This window comes from Triturus cristatus, chromosome 7 (genome assembly GCF_964204655.1).
Source record: "Triturus cristatus chromosome 7, aTriCri1.1, whole genome shotgun sequence".
Classification (NCBI taxonomy): Eukaryota; Metazoa; Chordata; class Amphibia; order Caudata; family Salamandridae; genus Triturus; species Triturus cristatus.
The window spans coordinates 5,097,408-5,120,705 of record NC_140590.1 but is presented as its reverse complement, the minus strand read 5'-3'; positions in this window follow the sequence as shown (position 1 = coordinate 5,120,705).

Below are 23,298 nucleotides of genomic sequence, written 5' to 3'. Positions count from 1 at the left end.
GTGAGCAATAACTGCAGATTCAATACCACAACAGATCACAAGTGAGCAATAGCTTCAGATTCTATACCACAACAGATCACAAGTGAGCAATACCTGCAGATTATGTACCACAACAGATCACAAGTTAGCAATACCTGTAGATTCTATACCACAACAGATCACAAGTGAGCAATACCTGTAGATTCTATACCACAACAGATCAGAAGTGAGCAGTACCTGCAGATTCTATACCACAACAGATCACAAGTGAGCAATACCTGCAGATTATGTACCACAACAGATCACAAGTTAGCAATACCTGCAGATTCTATACCATAATAGATCACAAGTGAGCAATAGCTTCAGATTCTATACCACAACAGATCACAAGTGAGCAATACCTGCAGATTATGTACCACAACAGATCACAAGTTAGCAATACCTGTAGATTCTATACCACAACAGATCACAAGTGAGCAATAGCTTCAGATTCTATACCATAATAGATCACAAGTGAGCAATACCCACAGAGTCTATACCACACCAGATCACAAGTGAGCAATACCTGCAGATTATGTACCACAACAGATCACAAGTTAGCAATACCTGTAGATTCTATACCACACCAGATCGCAAGTAAGCAATAGCTTCAGATTCTATACCACAACTGATCACAAGTGAGCAGTACCTGCAGTTTCTATACCACAACAGATCACAAGTGAGCAGTACCCGCAGAGTCTATACCACAACAGATCACAAGTGAGCAATACTTGCAGATTCTATACCACAACAGATCACAAGTGAGCAACCCTGCAGATTCTATCCTACAACAGATCACAAGTGAGCAGTACCTGCAGATTCTATACCACAACAGATCACAAGTGAGCAACGCTGCAGATTGTATACGACAACAGATCACAAGAGAGCATTAGCTTCAGATTCTATAACACAACAGATCACAAGTGAGCAATACCCACAGATTCTATACCACAACAGATCACAAGAGAGCTATTTCTGCAGATTCTATACCACAATTTATAAAAAGTGAGCAGTACCTGCAGATTCTATACCACAACAGATCAAAAGTGAGCAATAGCCACATATTCTGTACCACAACAGATCAAAAGTGAGCAATACCTACATATTCTATAACACAACAGATCACAAGTGAGCAATACCTGCAGATTCTATACTACATCAGATCATAAGAGAGCTATTTCTGCAGATTCTATACCACAATTTATAAAAAGTGAGCAGTACCTGCAGATTCTATACCACAACAGATCAAAAGTGAGCAATAGCCACATATTCTGTACCACAACAGATCAAAAGTGAGCAATACCTACATATTCTATAACACAACAGATCACAAGTGAGCAACCATACAGATTCTATACAACAGATCATAAGTGAGCACTACCCAAAGATTCTCTACCACAACAGATCACAAGTGAGCAATACCTGCGTATTCTACACCACAACAAATCACAAGTGAGCAATAGCTTCAGATTCTATACCACAACAGATCACAAGTGAGCAATAGCTTCAGATGTTATACCACAACAGATCACAAGTGAACAATATCTGCAGATTCTATGCCACAACAGATCACAAGTGAGCAATAGCTTCAGATTCTATACCACAACAGATCACAAGTGAGCAATAGCTTCAGATGTTATACCACAACAGATCACAAGTGAACAATATCTGCAGATTCTATGCCACAACAGATCACAAGTGAGCAATAACTGCAGATTCAATACGACAACAGATCACAAGTGAGCAATAGCTTCAGATTCTATACCACAACAGATCACAAGTGAGCAATACCTGCAGATTATGTACCACAACAGATCACAAGTTAGCAATACCTGTAGATTCTATACCACAACAGATCACAAGTGAGCAATACCTGTAGATTCTATACCACAACAGATCAGAAGTGAGCAGTACCTGCAGATTCTATACCACAACAGATCACAAGTAAGCAATAGCTTCAGATTCTATACCACAACAGATCACAAGTGAGCAATACCTGCAGATTATGTACCACAACAGATCACAAGTTAGCAATACCTGCAGATTCTATACCATAATAGATCACAAGTGAGCAATAGCTTCAGATTCTATACCACAACAGATCACAAGTGAGCAATACCTGCAGATTATGTACCACAACAGATCACAAGTTAGCAATACCTGTAGATTCTATACCACAACAGATCACAAGTGAGCAATAGCTTCAGATTCTATACCATAATAGATCACAAGTGAGCAATACCCACAGAGTCTATACCACACCAAATCACAAGTGAGCAATACCTGCAGATTATGTACCACAACAGATCACAAGTTAGCAATACCTGTAGATTCTATACCACACCAGATCGCAAGTAAGCAATAGCTTCAGATTCTATACCACAACTGATCACAAGTGAGCAGTACCTGCAGTTTCTATACCACAACAGATCACAAGTGAGCAGTACCCGCAGAGTCTATACCACAACAGATCACAAGTGAGCAATACTTGCAGATTCTATACCACAACAGATCACAAGTGAGCAACCCTGCAGATTCTATCCTACAACAGATCACAAGTGAGCAGTACCTGCAGATTCTATACCACAACAGATCACAAGTGAGCAACGCTGCAGATTGTATACGACAACAGATCACAAGTGAGCATTAGCTTCAGATTCTATAACACAACAGATCACAAGTGAGCAATACCCACAGATTCTATACCACAACAGATCACAAGAGAGCTATTTCTGCAGATTCTATACCACAATATATAAAAAGTGAGCAGTACCTGCAGATTCTATACCACAACAGATCACAAGTGAGCAATAGTTTCAGATTCTATACCACAACAGATCACAAGTGAGCCATACCTGCAGATTCTATACCACAACAGATCACAAGTGAGCAATAGCCACATATTCTGTACCACAACAGATCAAAAGTGAGCAATACCTACATATTCTATAACACAACAGATCACAAGTGAGCAATAGCTTCAGATTCTATACTACATCAGATCACAAGTGAGCAACCCTACAGATTCTATACAACAGATCACAAGTGAGCAATACCCAAAGATTCTCTACCACAACAGATCACAAGTGAGCAATACCTGCGTATTCTATACCACAACAGATCACAAGTTAGCAGCACCTGCATATTCTATACCACAACAAATCACAAGTGAGCAATAGCTTCAGATTCTATACCACAGCAGATCACAAGTGAACAATATCTGCAGATTCTATGCCACAACAGATCACAAGTGAGCAATAACTGCAGATTCAATACCACAACAGATCACAAGTGAGCAGTACCTGCAGATTCTATACCACAACACATCACAAGTGAGCAGTACCTTCAGATTCTATACCACAACAGATCACAGGTGAGCAGTACCTGCAGATTCTATACCACAACAGATCACAAGTGAGCAATAGCTTCAGATTTTATACCACAACAGATCACAAGTGAGCAATTGCTCCAGATTCTACACCACAACTGATCACAAGTGAGCAGTACCTACAGTTTCTATACCACAACAGATCACAAGTGAGCAACCCTGCAGATTCTATAACACAACAGATCACAAGTGAGCAGTACCTACAGATTCTATACCACAACAGATCACAAGTGAGCAATACCTGCAGATTCTATACCACAACAGATCAGAAGTGAGCAGTACCTGCAGATTCTATACCACAACAGATCACAAGTAAGCAATAGCTTCAGATTCTATACCACAACAGATCACAAGTGAGCAATACCTGCAGATTCTATACCATAATAGATCACAAGTGAGCAATAGCTTCAGATTTTATACCACAACAGATCACAAGTGAGCAATACCCACAGATTCTATACCACAACAGATCACAAGAGAGCTATTTCTGCAGATTCTATACCACAATATATAAAAAGTGAGCAGTACCTGCAGATTCTATACCACAACAGATCACAAGTGAGCAATAGTTTCAGATTCTATACTACAACAGATCACAAGTGAGCCATACCTGCAGATTCTATACCACAACAGATCACAAGTGAGCAATAGCCACATATTCTGTACCACAACAGATCAAAAGTGAGCAATACCTACATATTCTATAACACAACAGATCACAAGTGAGCAATAGCTTCAGATTCTATACTACATCAGATCACAAGTGAGCAACCCTACAGATTCTATACAACAGATCACAAGTGAGCAATACCCAAAGATTCTCTACCACAACAGATCACAAGTGAGCAATACCTGCGTATTCTATACCACAACAGATCACAAGTTAGCAGCACCTGCATATTCTATACCACAACAAATCACAAGTGAGCAATAGCTTCAGATTCTATACCACAGCAGATCACAAGTGAACAATATCTGCAGATTCTATGCCACAACAGATCACAAGTGAGCAATAACTGCAGATTCAATACCACAACAGATCACAAGTGAGCAGTACCTGCAGATTCTATACCACAACACATCACAAGTGAGCAGTACCTTCAGATTCTATACCACAACAGATCACAGGTGAGCAGTACCTGCAGATTCTATACCACAACAGATCACAAGTGAGCAATAGCTTCAGATTTTATACCACAACAGATCACAAGTGAGCAATTGCTCCAGATTCTACACCACAACTGATCACAAGTGAGCAGTACCTGCAGTTTCTATACCACAACAGATCACAAGTGAGCAACCCTGCAGATTCTATAACACAACAGATCACAAGTGAGCAGTACCTACAGATTCTATACCACAACAGATCACAAGTGAGCAATACCTGCAGATTCTATACCACAACAGATCAGAAGTGAGCAGTACCTGCAGATTCTATACCACAACAGATCACAAGTAAGCAATAGCTTCAGATTCTATACCACAACAGATCACAAGTGAGCAATACCTGCAGATTCTATACCATAATAGATCACAAGTGAGCAATAGCTTCAGATTTTATACCACAACAGATCACAAGTGAGCAATACCTGCAGATTATGTACCACAACAGATCACAAGAGAGCTATTTCTGCAGATTCTATACCACAATATATAAAAAGTGAGCAGTACCTGCAGATTCTATACCACAACAGATCACAAGTGAGCAATAGCCACATATTCTGTTCCACAACAGATCAAAAGTGAGCAATACCTACATATTCTATAACACAACAGATCACAAGTGAGCAATACCTGCAGATTCTATACCACAACAGATCAGAAGTGAGCAGTACCTGCAGATTCTATACCACAACAGATCACAAGTAAGCAATAGCTTCAGATTCTATACCACAACAGATCACAAGTGAGCAATACCTGCAGATTCTATACCATAATAGATCACAAGTGAGCAATAGCTTCAGATTTTATACCACAACAGATCACAAGTGAGCAATACCCACAGATTCTATACCACAACAGATCACAAGAGAGCTATTTCTGCAGATTCTATACCACAATATATAAAAAGTGAGCAGTACCTGCAGATTCTATACCACAACAGATCACAAGTGAGCAATAGTTTCAGATTCTATACTACAACAGATCACAAGTGAGCCATACCTGCAGATTCTATACCACAACAGATCACAAGTGAGCAATAGCCACATATTCTGTACCACAACAGATCAAAAGTGAGCAATACCTACATATTCTATAACACAACAGATCACAAGTGAGCAATAGCTTCAGATTCTATACTACAACAGATCACAAGTGAGCAATACCCAAAGATTCTCTACCACAACAGATCACAAGTGAGCAATACCTGCGTATTCTATACCACAACAGATCACAAGTTAGCAGCACCTGCATATTCTATACCACAACAAATCACAAGTGAGCAATAGCTTCAGATTCTATACCACAGCAGATCACAAGTGAACAATATCTGCAGATTCTATGCCACAACAGATCACAAGTGAGCAATAACTGCAGATTCAATACCACAACAGATCACAAGTGAGCAGTACCTGCAGATTCTATACCACAACACATCACAAGTGAGCAGTACCTTCAGATTCTATACCACAACAGATCACAGGTGAGCAGTACCTGCAGATTCTATACCACAACAGATCACAAGTGAGCAATAGCTTCAGATTTTATACCACAACAGATCACAAGTGAGCAATTGCTCCAGATTCTACACCACAACTGATCACAAGTGAGCAGTACCTGCAGTTTCTATACCACAACAGATCACAAGTGAGCAACCCTGCAGATTCTATAACACAACAGATCACAAGTGAGCAGTACCTACAGATTCTATACCACAACAGATCACAAGTGAGCAATACCTGCAGATTCTATACCACAACAGATCAGAAGTGAGCAGTACCTGCAGATTCTATACCACAACAGATCACAAGTAAGCAATAGCTTCAGATTCTATACCACAACAGATCACAAGTGAGCAATACCTGCAGATTCTATACCATAATAGATCACAAGTGAGCAATAGCTTCAGATTTTATACCACAACAGATCACAAGTGAGCAATACCTGCAGATTATGTACCACAACAGATCACAAGTTAGCAATACCTGTAGATTCTACACCACAACAGATCACAAGTGAGCAATAGCTTCAGATTCTATACCATAATAGATCACAAGTGAGCAATACCCACAGAGTCTATACCACACCAGATCACACGTGAGCAATACCTGCAGATTATGTACCACAACAGATCACAAGTTAGCAATACCTGTAGATTCTATACCACACCAGATCGCAAGTAAGCAATAGCTTCAGATTCTATACCACAACTGATCACAAGTGAGCAGTACCTGCAGTTTCTATACCACAACAGATCACAAGTGAGCAGTACCCGCAGAGTCTATACCACAACAGATCACAAGTGAGCAATACTTGCAGATTCTATACCACAACAGATCACAAGTGAGCAACCCTACAGATTCTATACTACAACAGATCACAAGTGAGCAGTACCTGCAGATTCTATACCACAACAGATCACAAGTGAGCAGTACCTGCAGATTCTATACCACAACAGATCACAAGTGAGCAATAGCTTCAGATTCTATAACACAACAGATCAAAAGTGAGCAATACCCACAGAGTCTATACCACAACAGATCACAAGTGAGCAACAGCTTCAGATTCTATACCACAACAGATCACAAGTGAGCAATACCCACAGAGTCTATACCACAACAGATCACAAGTGAGCAATAGCTTCAGATTCTATACCGCAACAGATCACAAGCGAGCAGTACCTGCAGATTCTATAGCACAACAGATCACAAGTGAGCAGTACCTGCAAATTCTATAACACAACAGATTACAATTGAGCAGTACCTGCAGATTCTATAACACAACAGATCACAAGTGAGCAGTACCTGCAGATTCTATACCACAACAGATCACAAGTGAGCAACAGCTTCAGATTCTATACCACAACAGATCAAAAGTGAGCAATAACTGCAGAGTCTATAACACAACAGATCACAAGTGAGCAGTGTAGGAGAGGAGGATCTGCTTCACATGCGTACCCCCACTTTTTGCTGGTGTTTCACTGTTTTTCGACCTTAGTCTGGCTGTGGCCCTGCTAATCAGGTCCCCAGCCTAGCTGCTTCCTCTCTAAAATGGTTTCCATGTACATTAGGTACATTTCTAATTGGATTCTGGAGTGCCTTATAAACCCCTAGTATACAGTATACTATGTACCTAGGGCATAGGGCATAGGTAGCTCATAGGCCTACCAGGGGCTGAAGCATGTATTATGCCACCCCTGGGTAGCACTCCAAAATGACACCACTGGTGTGCTACTGCAGCCTGGGTAAGGTGTGCTTGCACCCCTTACTGTGGTATAGGCTACCTATATCACTACCATTGCATACACATATAAAACCTATAAGTCGCTCCTATGGCAAGCCTTAACAATCCTGAAGGCAAAGTGCTTGGTTTTTATGTGAGAGCGTGCCCTTGCTTGAGAAGAACCCCTCTGCAGCGTTCATAGTACCTCCTCTGATGCTGTTTGTGGTGCAGCCTGACCATATACTCTTATGTGCATTATAACCTTGCAGTAAATGCTAACTTTGGGATGACTGCATGGAAACATGTCGTGTTTGGTGTCAAACGCTTTGTAATACTATGCCCCCACCAGTTCTGGCGGCGGGGGTAGCATTCTACCCTTCTAGAGGGAGAGATATGTTCACACTGGTCTACCCGGTTAAGACTTTCAGAGCCCTGACATCACAAAATGGATGCCTCTGCCACAGACACGGGTCTGGCCTCCTGCTGCTGACCGAAACTCCGGCAGGGAAGGCCTGGACAGTAGGTTTCCTGTCCCAGGGAGGTGTAACCACCTCCCCAGACAGGCAGATGTGTATTGGGGCTGGGCGGGAGCACTCTCTGGTGCTTTGAAGTCCTTCACTGGGGACACACTTGGTGTCCCTGTGCATTGTCCAGTTCAACCCGGTTGCAGGGCCTACCTGCCCCTGCTCTGGCGTGAAACTGGACAAAGAAAATGAGTGAAACCACCCCTCTTTCCAAACCCTCCCATAGGTGGGTCCCTAGAGTATGTCCAACCCCCAAACTTAGTATAAGTATGGGAACCCAGTCCTTGCGACTTTTGATTACCCTGGACGAAAGTCTGCAATATATATCCTGGACCTTCGACATTCTATCCTGACTAGAGGACTGAAGAGATCTCCCTTGGGGTCAAGGAGTGACTCCCCTGCTGGGCAGGCACCAAAGAAACAACTGACCGGTCTGCAATTCTGAAGCTCCTGCCGGACACCGTAGTCTCTGCATCCCCAGAGCTGGATTTCCAGACATCTCCGAGGCTACCCTGAGTCCACAGCAAAGCTGAGGCCCGTGGCTATCATGGGTGACGTGGAACCGTGACTCCTGGCCAATGTGATCTTTTGCTCATCCATCATCTTCCTGGTCTTCCTCGAAGTTGTGCTTTGGGCTCCAAGTAGCCCCAGCCTTGAGCACCTCCTGCACCGAAGATTTCTGGCCTCCACTCTACGAGTGACCCGTGGGCCAGTTTCCAGTGCGACGCCTTGAGGCTCCTTCGCGATCGCTAGCCCATCGGCTAGTGGGTCCCCAGAAAGTCAACTCCTCTTCTGATTGAGCTTTCCTGGTTGCTCCAGATGTGCCCCAGCTTACCCTTTCTGGGATGAGTCCCCTTAGACCATGCTCGTCTGCACCGATGTCCTTTCTCTGATTCCAAGTGACTTGCCATTGCCAAGGCTTTTTGGGTCCAATCTGGTTGCTGACACTGCAGCACTCGACAGACTTTCTGGGACAGCTCAAATCCAGCTCCTGGTCATCATCAGCGCCACCTGGACCTCGTGGCTGAAGAGTCAAGAAACCCGTCAACTCACCTGAAGTACCCGACATCTGTGGGCATTGGTCTATCTTGCCCTTGGTCACTGGTAAGTGACCCAGACTCTGTCCCCTCTGCTCTCAGGTTCCTTGCTTCCTAGATGTGGGCATGGATCTCTCTGGACACTTCTCCTCTTCATGGCAGCAGCACTTCCTGAGCAGCTCCCATTGAAAACATCGACGCGACCCGACACCTATGCACCCGGCTTCCCTGGGTGAGGTAACTCGAGTACTCTGGTGCCCCTGTGGGTGTTGGCCCTAGACAGCTCTAAGTTCAGAAGGGTTCGCTCGCAGATAACTTCTAAGTGTCCTTAAACTCTACATTTCCAACCGCGACATTCCCCATAGAAGTAAACGGCGATTCGCGGCTGTGTTCCCACACTACACGCGTCCCCCGGGGGTCCCCTGTGTCACTACCTTGGGTGGTTCCTTGTGGTCCAAGCACTTCTACAGGCTCTAGGCCTTGTGTCTAGTTCAGTCGTGGTTCTTATACCACTTTATTGGTATGTGGTTTGGTACGCCCCTAGGGCCCAAACGTGTATTTGTGCTATTACTATTGATTTCTGACTTGTAACTTAAGTACTTCGAACTCCAGTCTCTTAAAGAGACTAGAGGGGTGTGTTTTATCTTAAATACATATATTTTAAATATATACCTGGTGTGGTTATCCTTTCATTTGATTATTCAAGAGATTATAGACTGGTAAAGCAATCTGCTTTACATTCCTTCAAGACTAAGCCTGAAGGCTGCTCTCCATAGCTACCACTAGGATAGCTTTCAATAAAGGTTGTCTTTAAACCCATCACCATAAGGGGTTGTTTGGACTGATACAAGGTGCCCACTATAACTAGTGGACAGCATATATCTGGCCAACTTTTCACATTGGTGGCAGCGGTGGGATTCCAGCTTGCTCTTGTTTTACCAAATAATCTCAATTGAATTGATCAACTGAAAACCACTAAAGGTACCTGAGGTACATATAATATCAAGTTTAGTATACAGTAAGTTCTACTGAACTTTGAGTTGTGTGTTAAGGGATAGCACACCCTTTCTACAACTCAAGAGAGTTTAGTAGGCCACACTAGTGTAGTTAGTGCAAAACACCACACCACGTTAGTAATGTCTTATCAGCCAGGAACCAGTGGGTCCCTGCCACAAGCCAGTGACCTTCTCCCCTATAAATATGAGGATCTCACCTTTGCACAGCTAAGGGCCTTTTGTTCCATTAGGCAGCTGAAGACAGGCAAAAGCCCAACCACCCAGCATCTCTTAAAGATACTCAGGCTGGATGATCTCTCAGGGCCTAGTGGGCCTGTAGGGGTAGGCAGAGTGGGTGGGACAGCAGGTGAGGGTGGGCCTAGGGGTGGAATTTCCCCTGACCCCACCTCTACTGCTGACCAGACTGATGACAATCATCAGGATCTGGTGAACCCAGCTCTATTGGATGAGGATGAGGAGGATGACAACAATGCTCCCCTCTTTGTTCCTCCAGGAAGAGTTGAAAATAGGGTTAGAAGGAATAGATCTCTCTCAGGGGAGTCTGTTCAGTCTACCTCATCTGTCGGGACCTCTGTTTCTTCTCATAGAGGGAGGGGAACCTCCCAGGAGAGGAGAGAGAGACTGCTGAAGTATGAGCAAGATGAGTTCAACCTCAGAAAGCAGCAGATGGCCCTAGATAGAGAAGCCATAGAGCTCTACAGAGCTAGTAAAAAGGAGGGACTAGAGTCCCTTGGTGGCAGCAATTTCCCTAGCGATAGTTAGAGGTCTTATGACCATAGAAACCTAAGTAAGATTGTCCCTCCCTACCAGAGTAGGGATGACTTCCACAAATGGATAACTGCCTTGGAGAGGGCCTGTAAAGTACAGAAGGTTCCTCAAAGTCAGTGGGCAGCAATCTTATGGCTCTCCTTTGCAGACAAAGGTAGAGATAAACTCCTCACTGTAAGAGAAGAGGATGCTGATGATTACCAGGTCTTGAAAAGTGCCCTGATAGATGGGTTTTACAACAAACAAATGATGGACGGAATGCTGACAATGCATACATTCTCCCCCAGTCAAGAGATCTGGGTTAAATCCATCGTTCTTTTGCCCACTACATGGCTTGGCAGTTCGGGCTGGACTGTTCCCATGAGGCACAGGGTCAAGACTGATTTGCATATGGCCATGTCTAAACTGGGGTGGCGTAGTGGGCAAAAGAACGATGGATTTAACCCAGATCTCTTGACTGCGGGAGAATGTCTGCATTGTCAGCATTCCGTCCATCACTTGTTTGTTGTAACGCTTTTCGCCCTAAGTGGGATGGGTATTCCCAGACGTGGGACCCGTGCTCACTACGCCACTGGAGTCAAGCTATCCTGGCTGATGACGGCTGATAGCCAGAAACCGGTCCTAGGATGCTTGATTCTGGTCCAGGGAAGACATGGCTTGGCAGTTCGGGCTGGACTGTTCCCATGAGGCACAGGGTCAAGACTGATTTGCATATGGCCATGTCTAAACTGGGGTGGCGTAGTGGGCAAATGAACGATGGATTTAACCCAGATCTCTTGACTGGGGGAGAATGTCTGCATTGTCAGCATTCCGTCCATCACTTGTTTGTTGTAACGCTTTTCGCCCTAAGTGGGATGGGTATTCCCAGACGTGGGACCCGTGCTTACTACGCCACTGGAGTCAAGCTATCCTGGCTGATGACGGCCGATAGCCAGAAACCGGTCCTAGGATGCTTGATTCTGGTCCAGGGAAGACATGGCTTGGCAGTTCGGGCTGGACTGTTCCCATGAGGCACAGGGTCAAGACTGATTTGCATATGGCCATGTCTAAACTGGGATGGCGTAGTGGGCAAAAGAACGATGGATTTAACCCAGATCTCTTGACTGGGGGAGAATGTCTGCATTGTCAGCATTCCGTCCATCAGTTGTTTGTTGTAACGTTTTTCGCCCTAAGTGGGATGAGTATTCCCAGACGTGGGACCCGTGCTCACTACGCCACTGGAGTCAAGCTATCCTGGCTGATGATGGCTGATAGCCAGAAACCGGTCCTAGGATGCTTGATTCTGGTCCAGGGAAGACCTGGCTTGGCAGTTCGGGCTGGACTGTTCCCATAAGGCACAGGGTCAAGACTGATTTGCATATGGCCATGTCTAAACTGGGGTGGCGTAGTGGGCAAAAGAACGATGGATTTAACCCAGATCTCTTGACTGGGGGAGAATGTCTGCATTGTCAGCATTCCGTCCATCAGTTGTTTGTTGTAACGTTTTTCGCCCTAAGTGGGATGAGTATTCCCAGACGTGGGACCCGTGCTCACTACGCCACTGGAGTCAAGCTATCCTGGCTGATGACGGCTGATAGCCAGAAACCGGTCCTAGGATGCTTGATTCTGGTCCAGGGAAGACCTGGCTTGGCAGTTCGGGCTGGACTGTTCCCATAAGGCACAGGGTCAAGACTGATTTGCATATGGCCATGTCTAAACTGGGGTGGCGTAGTTGGCAAAAGAACGATGGATTTAACCCAGATCTCTTGACTGGGGGAGAATGTCTGCATTGTCAGCATTCCGTCCATCACTTGTTTGTTGTAACGCTTTTCGCCCTAAGTGGGATGGGTATTCCCAGACGTGGGACCCGTGCTCACTATGCCACTGGAGTCAAGCTATCCTGGCTGATGACGGCTGATAGCCAGAAACCGGTCCTAGGATGCTTGATTCTGGTCCAGGGAAGACATGGCTTGGCAGTTCGGGCTGGACTGTTCCCATGAGGCACAGGGTCAAGACTGATTTGCATATGGCCATGTCTAAACTGGGGTGGCGTAGTGGGCAAAAGAACGATGGATTTAACCCAGATCTCTTGACTGGGGGAGAATGTCTGCATTGTCAGCATTCCGTCCATCACTTGTTTGTTGTAACGCTGATAGATGGGTTTGGCATAACCACTGAACAATACAGGTTACAGTTCAGGGATACCCCAAAGGTACAAAATCAAGACTTGGTTGACTTTGTAGACTGTGCTGCTAAGGCTCTGGAAGATTGGTTATTGGGCAATAAAGTGTGTGGCTTCAAAGGATTGTACAATCTGATAATGAGGGAGCAGATTCTTAATAACTGTCAAAATCAGCTGTTGCTCGGATCTGACCTCTCCCCAAGAATTGGGAAAGAAGGCAGACAAATGGGTCAGAACCAGGGTGAGGCAGAAAGTACAGAACCAAGGTGGTGACCCTAAGAAGCAAGATTCAAAAAACTCTGATAAGGGTGGGGACAAGGGTAAAGACCAGAAGTCTTCACACGGGCCCCAAAAACCTTCTTCAGGTGGGGTTTCACAGGTTAACAAAGGGAAAGGCCAAACGAAACCCTGGTGGAAAATCTGTAAGCATAAAACTCACTGAACTAGTGACTGCACCAAGGCTAAAGAAAATACTCCAACCACCACCAATGCCCCTAAGGCACCTGTTCCCCCTAGTACAGTTACAATTGGTGGTGGAAATACAATGAATAAGGGTGTAGTATGGTTGACCCTGGGTTCTGAGATGGACTCTGGCCTAGTCAGAGTACCAACTCAGGCTGTGCTTGTCAGTGATGGGGGCTTGGATATGTCCCCCTTTGTGAGCCCCAGTAACCTGGGCAAATACAGACAGTAGCCTTTAATTAATGGAGTAGAAGCTTGGGCATTCAGGGACACAGGAGCAAGTGTCACAATGGTGACAAAAGATCTTATGGATCCTGGGCAGATTATACTTGGTGAAATGTACCAAGTGACCAATGCTAGCAATGTGGGAACAGACCATTCTCTGGCAGTTGTTAACTTCTCCTGGGGAGGGGTAACTGGCCTTAAGAAGGTTGTGGTAAGTGCAGACCTACCAGTACAGTGCTTGCTTGGCAATGATCTGGAAATTTCATCTTGGGCTGAAGTGGAGCTCAGGACACATGCAGAAATGTTAGGGATCCCTGCACATGTCTTTGCTGTGACTAGGTCACAGGCTACAATGTCAAAAGCTGGACAGGCCCTGGATTCTGGAATAATGGACCAGGTGCCTCACAAGAGGAGGAGCAGAAGGGTCAAGGCAGAGCCTTCCCACCTGTCTCAGGATGCTGATCAGTCTCCTCAGAGAGATGATCTTGAGCCTGAAGAAGGAACTGTCCCATAGGAGCTTTAACCTGACCAGGTTGAGTTCTTGGGGACAGGGGGCCCTTCCAGGTCTGATCTGAGCCAGGAGCAGAAAACCTGCCCCTCTCTTGAAACCCTCAGACAGCAAGCTGCTAATGAGGCTGCTGAAAATGCTAGTGGCACCCATAACGTTTATTGGGATGATGGACTCCTATACTCAGAGAGTAGAGACCCCAAGCCTGATGCATCCAGGAGGTTGGTTATACCTCTGAAGTTTAGGGTTTTCCTATTGACACTAGCCCATGATATTGCCCTAGCAGGACACTTAGACCAGAACAAGACTTGGGACAGAATTGTTCCTCACTTTCCATGGCCACACATGTCTGAACACACAAAGAAGTTCTGTCGCTCCTGTGCAACCTGCCAAGCCAGTGGCAAAGCAGGTGGCACTACAAATTCCCCCCTTATACCACTACCTGTGGCGGGGGTTCCCTTTGAGAGGGTTGGGATTGACATTGTTGGTCCCATGGATCCTCAAACTGCATCTGGGCACAGGTTTATACTGGTGGTATTGGATCATGCCACCAGGTATCCAGAATCAATTCCCCTAAGGACCACTAAAGCACCTGTAGTGGCAAGAGCTCTCTTGAGTGTGTTCTCAAGAGTAGGTTTTCCAAAGGAGGTAGTATCTGACAGAGATGTAAACTTTATGTCAAGTTACTTAACTGGAATGTGGAAGGAGTGTGGAGTGAATTACAAATTCACCACACCCTATCGCCCACAATGCAATGGTTTAGTTGAAAGGTTCAATAAAACCTTAAAGGGTATGATCAAAGGACTCCCAGAGAAGCTTAGGCGAAAATGGGACCTTCTCTTGCCCTGCCTTTTATTTGCATACAGGGAGGTGCCTCAGAAGGGGGTTGGCTACAGCCCTTTTGAAATTCTGTTTGGTCACCCTGTCAGGGGTCCATTGAGTTTGGTGAAGGAAGGATGGGAGTTACCTCTCAAGCCCCCAAAGCAAGACATAGTGGACTATGTACTTGGTCTCCGCTCCAGGATGGCTGAATAAATGAAAAAGGCAAACAAAAACCTTGAGGCTAGCCAGGAACTGCAAAAAGCCTGGCATGACCAAAAGGCTGTACTGACTGTTTACCAGCCAGGACAAAAAGTGTGGGTTTTGGAGCCTGTGGCCCCAGCAGCTCTCCAGGACAAGTGGAGTGGACCCCACACTATTGTTGAACAGAAAGGGGAGGTTACCTACTTGTTAGACCTTGGAACCCCTAGGAGTCCCCATATGGTTCTCCATGTCAACAGGCTAAAGCCATATGTGGAGAGGGCTGACATGGGCTTGCTCATGGCAACTGATGACGGACAGGAGGAAGAGAGTGACCCACTCCCTGACCTCCTCTCACAGAACCTTGATGATGAGTCAGTAGATGGTGTAGCCTTGGCAGGCAGCCTCACTGCCCAGCAACAAACTGATTGTAGACAGGTTCTCAATCAGTTCAGACACATGTTTCACTGACTCCAAGTCAGACTACATGGTGCACTCATGAAGTGGACTCTGGGTACAGTCTGCCTATTAAAAATAAGATTTATAGGCGACCTGACTATGTCAGGGACTGTATCAGGACAGAGGTCCAGAAAATGTTGGATTTGGGTGTGATTGACACCTCAGATAGCCCTTGGCTGGTCCAGTGGTCCTTGTGCCAAAACCTCACATCAGTGGTGGGAAAAGAGAGATGAGGTTTTGTGTGGACTACAGGGGTCTCAATGCAGTCACTAGGACTGATGCTCCTCCCATCCCAAGGGCAGATGAGCTTAAAGATACTTTGGCCTCAGCCAAGTACCTTAGCACATTTGACTTGACAGCAGGCTACTGGCAGATCAGACTAGCTGATGATGCAAAGCCAAAGACAGCATTTTCTACCCCTAGTGGGCACTATCAATTTGTGGTAATGTCCTTTGGTTTGAAGAATGCACCTGCCACTGTCCAAAGGTTGGTGAATACAGTTCTCACAGGCCTGGAAGCCTTTAGTGCAGCATATCTAGATGATATTGCTGTCTTTAGCTCCACCTGGGAGGATCACCTGGTCCACCTAAGGAATGTATTGGAAGCCCCGCAAAAAGCAGGCCTAACTATCAAAGCTACTAAGTGCAGATAAGGCAGAGTCAGGTTGTGTACCTGTGCCACCTTGTAGGTGGGGGCCAGGTTCAACCATTGCAGAGCAAGATCCAGACCATAATGGAATGGACTGCTCCAACTACCCAGACTCAGGTGAGAGCCTTCTTAGTATGTAAAAAACACGGGAGGGACCCCACTGCCCAAGAGACAGGGTACCACAAATATGTAAAAAGAGAGATTATCTTGGGTATGTATAGCCACCTAGATCACAGTCGTGTCAAATTCACTCAGGACATTTGACACGACTGTGATCTAGAGAGCCTTCTTAGGCCTGACTGGGTACTATAGGAGATTTTTCAAAGGGTAGGGATCAATAGTGACACCCTTGAATGACCTAACTTCTAAGAAAATGCCCAAAAAGGTTCAGTGGACAGCTAGCTGTCAAAAGGCATTTCATGTCCTGAAGCAGGCCATGTGTACTGCTACAATTCTGCAGAGTCCTGACTACTCCAAAAAGTTCATTGTTCAGACTGATGCATCTGAATTGGGGGTTGGGGCTGTGCTGTCACAATTGAATGAAGAAGGTCAGGATCAGCCAGTAGCTTTCATAAGCAGAAGGCTGACCCCTAGAGAGAAATGGTCAGCCAATGAGAGGGAGGCCTTTGCTGTGGTTTGGGCTCTGAAGAAGTTGAGGCCATACTTGTTTGGTACTCACTTCCTTGTTCAGACAGACCATAAGCCCCTCTTATGGCTAAAACAAATGAAGGGTGAAAATCCCAAACTGCTTAGGTGGTCCATTTCCCTACAGGGGATGGACTTTACAGTGGAAAATAGATCTGGGAGTAACCATGCCAATGCAGATGGACTCTCTAGGTATTTCCATTTAGAACATGAAGACTCAACTGGTCAAGGTTAGTTTAATGTCCCTGCGTTTGGGGGGGGGGGGGTTGTGTAGGAGAGTAGGATCTGCTTCACATGGGTACCCCCACTTTTTGCTGGTGTTTTACTGTTTTTCGACCTTAGTCTGGCAGTGGCCCATTGGCTAGCAGGTCCCCACAAAGGCAACTCCTTCTCTGCTTGGGCTTTCCTGGTAGCTCCAGACGTGACCTTACTTACCTTTGCTGGGTGAGTCTATCAGACCTTGCTGGTTTGCACGGCAGTCCTTTCTCTGATTTCCAGTGACTTGCTGTTGCCAAGGCTTGTTGGGTCCAATCTGGTCGCCGACACCGCAGCACTCAACAAACTTTGTGCGACAGCTCGAATCCGGCTCGTGGACTTCGTCGACACCTCCTGGACCTTGTGGCTGAAGAGTCAAGACACCCATCAACTCACCTGAAGCACCCGACATATGTGGGCATTGGTCCATCCTGCCCTAGGTCACTGGTAAGTGACCCAGACTCTGTCCCCTCTGTTTTCAGGTTCCTTACATCCTAGATCCAGGCTTGGATCTCTCAGGACACTTCACCTCTTCACGGCAGCAGCAGTTCTTTGCAGGCTTCCATTGGAATCGATGACGCGACCCGACACCAAAAGACACCTAGGCAACCGGCATCCCTGGGTGAGGTAACTCGAGTACTCTGGTACTCTCGTGGGTGCTAGCCCTAGAACTACCTAAGTCCAAAAGGGTTTGGTCCTGACTCAATTAGAAGTGTCCCTAATCTTTAAAATTCCAACTGCGACATTTCCCATAGAAGATAATAGGAACCCGCGGTTGTGTTTTCACACTGCATACGGCTCCCGTGGGTCCCCTTTGTCACTACCTTGGGTGGTTCCTTGGGGTCCCAACAATTCTACAGGCTCTAGGCCTAGTGCCTATTCCAGTCGTGGTTCCTATATCACTTTTTTGGTATATGGTTTGGTATGCCCCTAGGGCCCAAATGTGTATTTGTGCTTTTACTGATGCTTGATCACTTGTAACATAAGTACTTCGAACTCCAGTCTCCAGAGATTATAGACTGGTAAAACAAGCTGCTTTACATTCCTTCAAGACTTAGCCTGAAGGCTGCTCTCCATAGCTACCACTAGGATAGCTTTCATATAAGGTTGTCTTTAACTATTCACCATAAGGGGTTGTTTGGACTGATACAAGGTGCCCACTAGAACTAGTGGACAGCATATATCAGGCCCCGACATTTTGCTGGTGTTTCACTGTTTTTCGACCTTAGTCTGGCTGTGGCACTGCTAATCAGGACCCCAGCCTAGCTTCTTCCTCTCTAAGATGGTTTCCATGTACATTAGGTACATTTCTAAGTGGATTCTGGAGTGCTTTATAAGCCCCTAGTATATGGTATATGTTAGACGGACCGGGAGGGTCGGCCGAGGACAAGGGGAGAGGTCTCCTGGGAGAGCCGTCTCCAGCGATCGTACAGATGAGTAACTTCCCCCCCACAGATACACACCACACAAGGATGGGATTTAACGTTCTTTATAGGCAATTTCTTGAGGTACGATGAAATGGTACAAGGAGGTCTGGACTCAGGGGTCCCCTCGATTCTAGTCTCTTGGTTTGGGAAAAGGGGGTAGCGGGACAGTCTGGTTACCAATCTGGTAGCTGAGATGGTATGGTGGGTAGCTCACAATCCTCGAGCTCGGTGTTCTAGCTTGGACGGGCCGCGGCAGCGCCAGCAGGTCCCGGTGAAGGTGGTCGTTACACGGTCCGCGGCAGCGCCAGCAGGTCCCGATGAAGGTGGTCGTTACAACGGTCCGCGGCAGCGCCAGCAGGTCCCGACGAGGATGGATGATGCAGAAGGCCGCGGCAGCGCCAGCAGGCAGGACTATAATTCACAAGGCAGGGCTACGGCAGCGCCAGTAGTCCGTCAAGGCTGAGTTCTTCTCGGTGTCTCTCGACTCCAGGATACAACTGCCTTCCTGCTCTGGAGCTGCCCTAGTTATAGGTCTGGCGCCCTTTGATGTCCGGACCCTCGCACTTGGAGGTCGGGGGGGTCCGGGATGAGGGAGTCCAGACACCCAGCAGGGGGTGGAGCCAGCGCCCGGGGGAGCTGGAGGGTGATCGGCACCTGGCGGGGGAGAGCCATCGACACTTCTTTCTCCCATTGACCTGCCAAGTGGTCCGTTCACCTCCTGGGTGGATGGTGGTGCCGGGCTGTCGGGGCCGGGCCAGGCCCAGGGTTAGGGTCGAGCTGAGGCCACGCGGCCTCGTGGCGCAGTGTCCAAGATGGCGGCTGATCCGGCCGGGGGAGCCGGTAGGGGTTCGGCCCCATGATACATGGATGTCCGGGGGCAGGAGTTCCGTCGGGAGACGGGGTGCGGGTTGCTCTTGTGGGTAACACCTAGGAGTCCGGGGCTTGGGCCGTGTCATGCGGGGAGGGAGCGAGCCCTTCATGTGGCCTGTCCAACATGCGTCCCCCCCAGCTGAAGGCGGGGAGAGTCACCCATCCTCTTGGGGACTCTCCTCGTCGAGGCGGAAAAAGCGTGACAGGCCATCTGCGTTGGCGTGGTCTTGGCCCGGTCGATGTTCCACAGTGAAGTCCATCCCCTGCAGGGAGATGGACCAGCGCAATAGTTTTGGGTTTTCCCCCCGCATCTGCATTAGCCACTGCAGGGGTCGATGATCGGTTTGCACCCGGAAGTGGGTACCGAAGAGATAGGGCCGGAGCTTTTTGAGGGCCCACACCACTGCGAAGGCCTCCCTCTCGATTGTGCTCCAGCGCTGTTCTCGGGCCAGGAGGCGTCTGCTGATGAAGGCCACCGGCTGGTCAAGACCCTCGGGGTTCAGCTGGGAGAGAACCGCCCGATGCCGTGGTCGGAGGCGTCCGTTTGCACAATGAATTCCCGACTGTAATCGGGGGCCTGGAGCACAGGGGCGGTGCACAGGGCGGCTTTCAGCTTCTCGAAGGCCGCTTGACAGTCGGGGGTCCAGTTAATCTTCTTCGGTTGGTTTTTGGACGTGAGACCCGTGAGGGGCCCCACAATGCTGCCATAGTCCCTCACGAACCGCCGGTAGTAGCCGGTGAGTCCCAAGAAGGCTCGGACCTCGGTCTGCGTGACTGGGGGTTGCCAGGACTGGATGGCAGCGATTTTGAGTTGCAGAGGGGCCACCAGACCGCTTCCCACCTGGTGTCCGAGGTAGGTCACGGACCCCTGACCAATTTGGCATTTGCCGGCCTTGATTGTGAGGCCGGCCCGCTGGAGGGCTTGCAGGACCTCTCGGAGGTGGTGGAGGTGGTCGGACCAGTGGTGGCTGTACACAGCGATATCGTCCAGGTAGGCGGCGCTGAACTCTTCGAGCCCCGCCAAGACCTGGTTCACTAGTCGCTGAAAAGTAGCTGGGGCATTCTTCATGCCGAAGGGCATGACCTTGAAGTGGTAGTGGCCATCGGGGGTAGAAAAGGCGGACCGTTCTTGGGCTCGGGGTGTGAGACCGATCTGCCAGTAGCCCGCTGTCAGGTCGAAGATGCTGAGGTAGCGGGCAGCCCCCATGCGGTCGATCAATTCATCCGCTCGGGGGATGGGATGAGCCTCGGTCCTGGTGACAGCATTCAAGCCCCGATAGTCGACGCAGAATCGGAGTTCAGGAGTGGTGCCGGGGGCAGCGGCTTTGGGGACCAGCACGACCGGGCTGGCCCAGGGGCTGTCCGAGGTGTGGAAATATGGATTTTCCTGGTCAGTTATGTCCCCTATCTTGGACCCCAACGGTTCCATGTGTATATCACAAGTACATATATGTCCCCCCCAGTTCCAGTTATGAAGACGCAAATACATGTATGCCCACCGTCAACATGTCCTCTGCCAGATCCGCCATGAATAGGCCGGATATTCCATTCTTAAATATGAAAGGCCACCGGCTTTATATGGTTCACTTATGCCATTTTTCAGTCCAGGCAAGTAGGCCCTGATTCTGTCATCAAACTCTTCTTGCCTTCTGCCTCTAAAAGCTCCAGCCCGAGCCTGCATCTGTGACCATGAACTTTGTCTCATTCTCTGCGCGGCTCACGAAGCCTGACATCAGCTTACTCTCTGCCAAGAACTGTATTTCACCTTCGAATTATCTGCTTCCCCCTCAGCCGATGCATTCCTGCCTAGTAGTTTAAGTAAACATTCCTCCAGTTACCAAGCAAAAAGGCCCATCTTCTCTGTCCTCATGCAAGTAATTCATAGCCCTGTTACCATGGAATATTCCTACCCCCTCGCATTCAGTGTAGACACTTAGACGCTTGTACACGCACAGTCAGTATAGAATAGATTCTGTCCAAGAGTCCTTCTTTTATGGATAACATAGTTCTTTAAACATAGGATGTTAGATATGATTTGGGATTAGGTTGACTTGACCCCCCAGACTTCTTGTCTCCACATATAGAGCTAATGTCAAGTCCCCGTCACCCCCTAGTTACACGTCAATTACACGTCATACTGCTGCGCGCGCATCAATGCCAAGTATTATCTTATAGATCCACCTATGTATTACGTCATAACCAATCATGTTCCTTTCTACTCATTAATACACCCATTTTCGGTTACGCAAACCAAACGTCAATGTCCTTATCAATTGTTACGCCTACTATATTCACTTCATTATAATGTATGGACTATAAAAGTTACTTCTTGTCAATAAAGTATGTACTTCACTTCCTGAACCCCCGTGGTGATGGAACTTGAGGCATCCGATTATAATCGACCACCGGAATAAAGTCCATTCCGAAACTCTAATATCACGGATTCTGCCTCTCATTTTACTGAGCTATTTTATAATGTTTCTGTATCAAATTCAGTCCCGGTAAAGGAGAAATATTTACCACATGATGGCGCCTGAACAGGGACACTTTCTCATCTCACGCGCCGGCGGTGCGTTGCAGGCCCGGTCTCCTGCCACAGCTGGACGGACAATAACGCGTACCAGCAGGATTTCCTGTATCTCCCTCCGGTCAAGCGGGGGCGACTGAGACTGCGATCAACACCCAGACGAGGCGGTGAGAAGTGCGAAGTATCCCGACCAGAGCCTAGCTGAGAGAGCAAGATCCGAGGTATATAGAGACCCACCAGTCCGAAGTCAAGCCCAGTGTCCGACGAGTCGAGTCGAGTCCGGTCCGGTTCAAGTTCAAGTTACTGAGGCCTTCCGTTTCCGAAGCTACCCGGTGAGTACCATTGCTGGGGAGGCATTTCTGACGTGCACATAGGTTGTGCCGGTCAAGACGGGTTTGGGTACACAAATCCGGTCTGCACTGTTTTAGCAGTGTATCTGTACTGTTTAGCAGTATATCAAGTATTCCGAAGTATTCCGAAGTGTCTAGTTATTGTCTAGTTATTGTCGAGAATTAAGCTTGGTGATTAGTTATGCAGACGATCATCATTGTTGTTTCAGTTAATGGTTTAATGTTAAATGTTTAAAGTGTTTAAGTATGTTCTGAATATCGTGGTATGAATGACTGTTCATTATCGTGTTTATTGTATTAAGTCTGTTCAAATTCAAGTATCAGGTCAAAATCAAGTATAAGGTCAGTTCTCAATATGCCGCTCTTTTCGAAATTAAGGCAGATCACTACCAGAAAAGGGGTTCTCGAAGAAGCAGTCCCTATTCCTCCTAGGGACACTCCAGGGCACTTTATGTATCACAAACATGGCTTAGACGCTATATTATTTCTTGATTTATGGGTAGACTATACCAAGGGATTACCAGAAAGTCAGAGGTGGCCCACAGCGGGGACCTGGGATGCAGAGTGCATCATGAAAGTCGAGGAAGAGTTATGGAAAAGAAAAGTC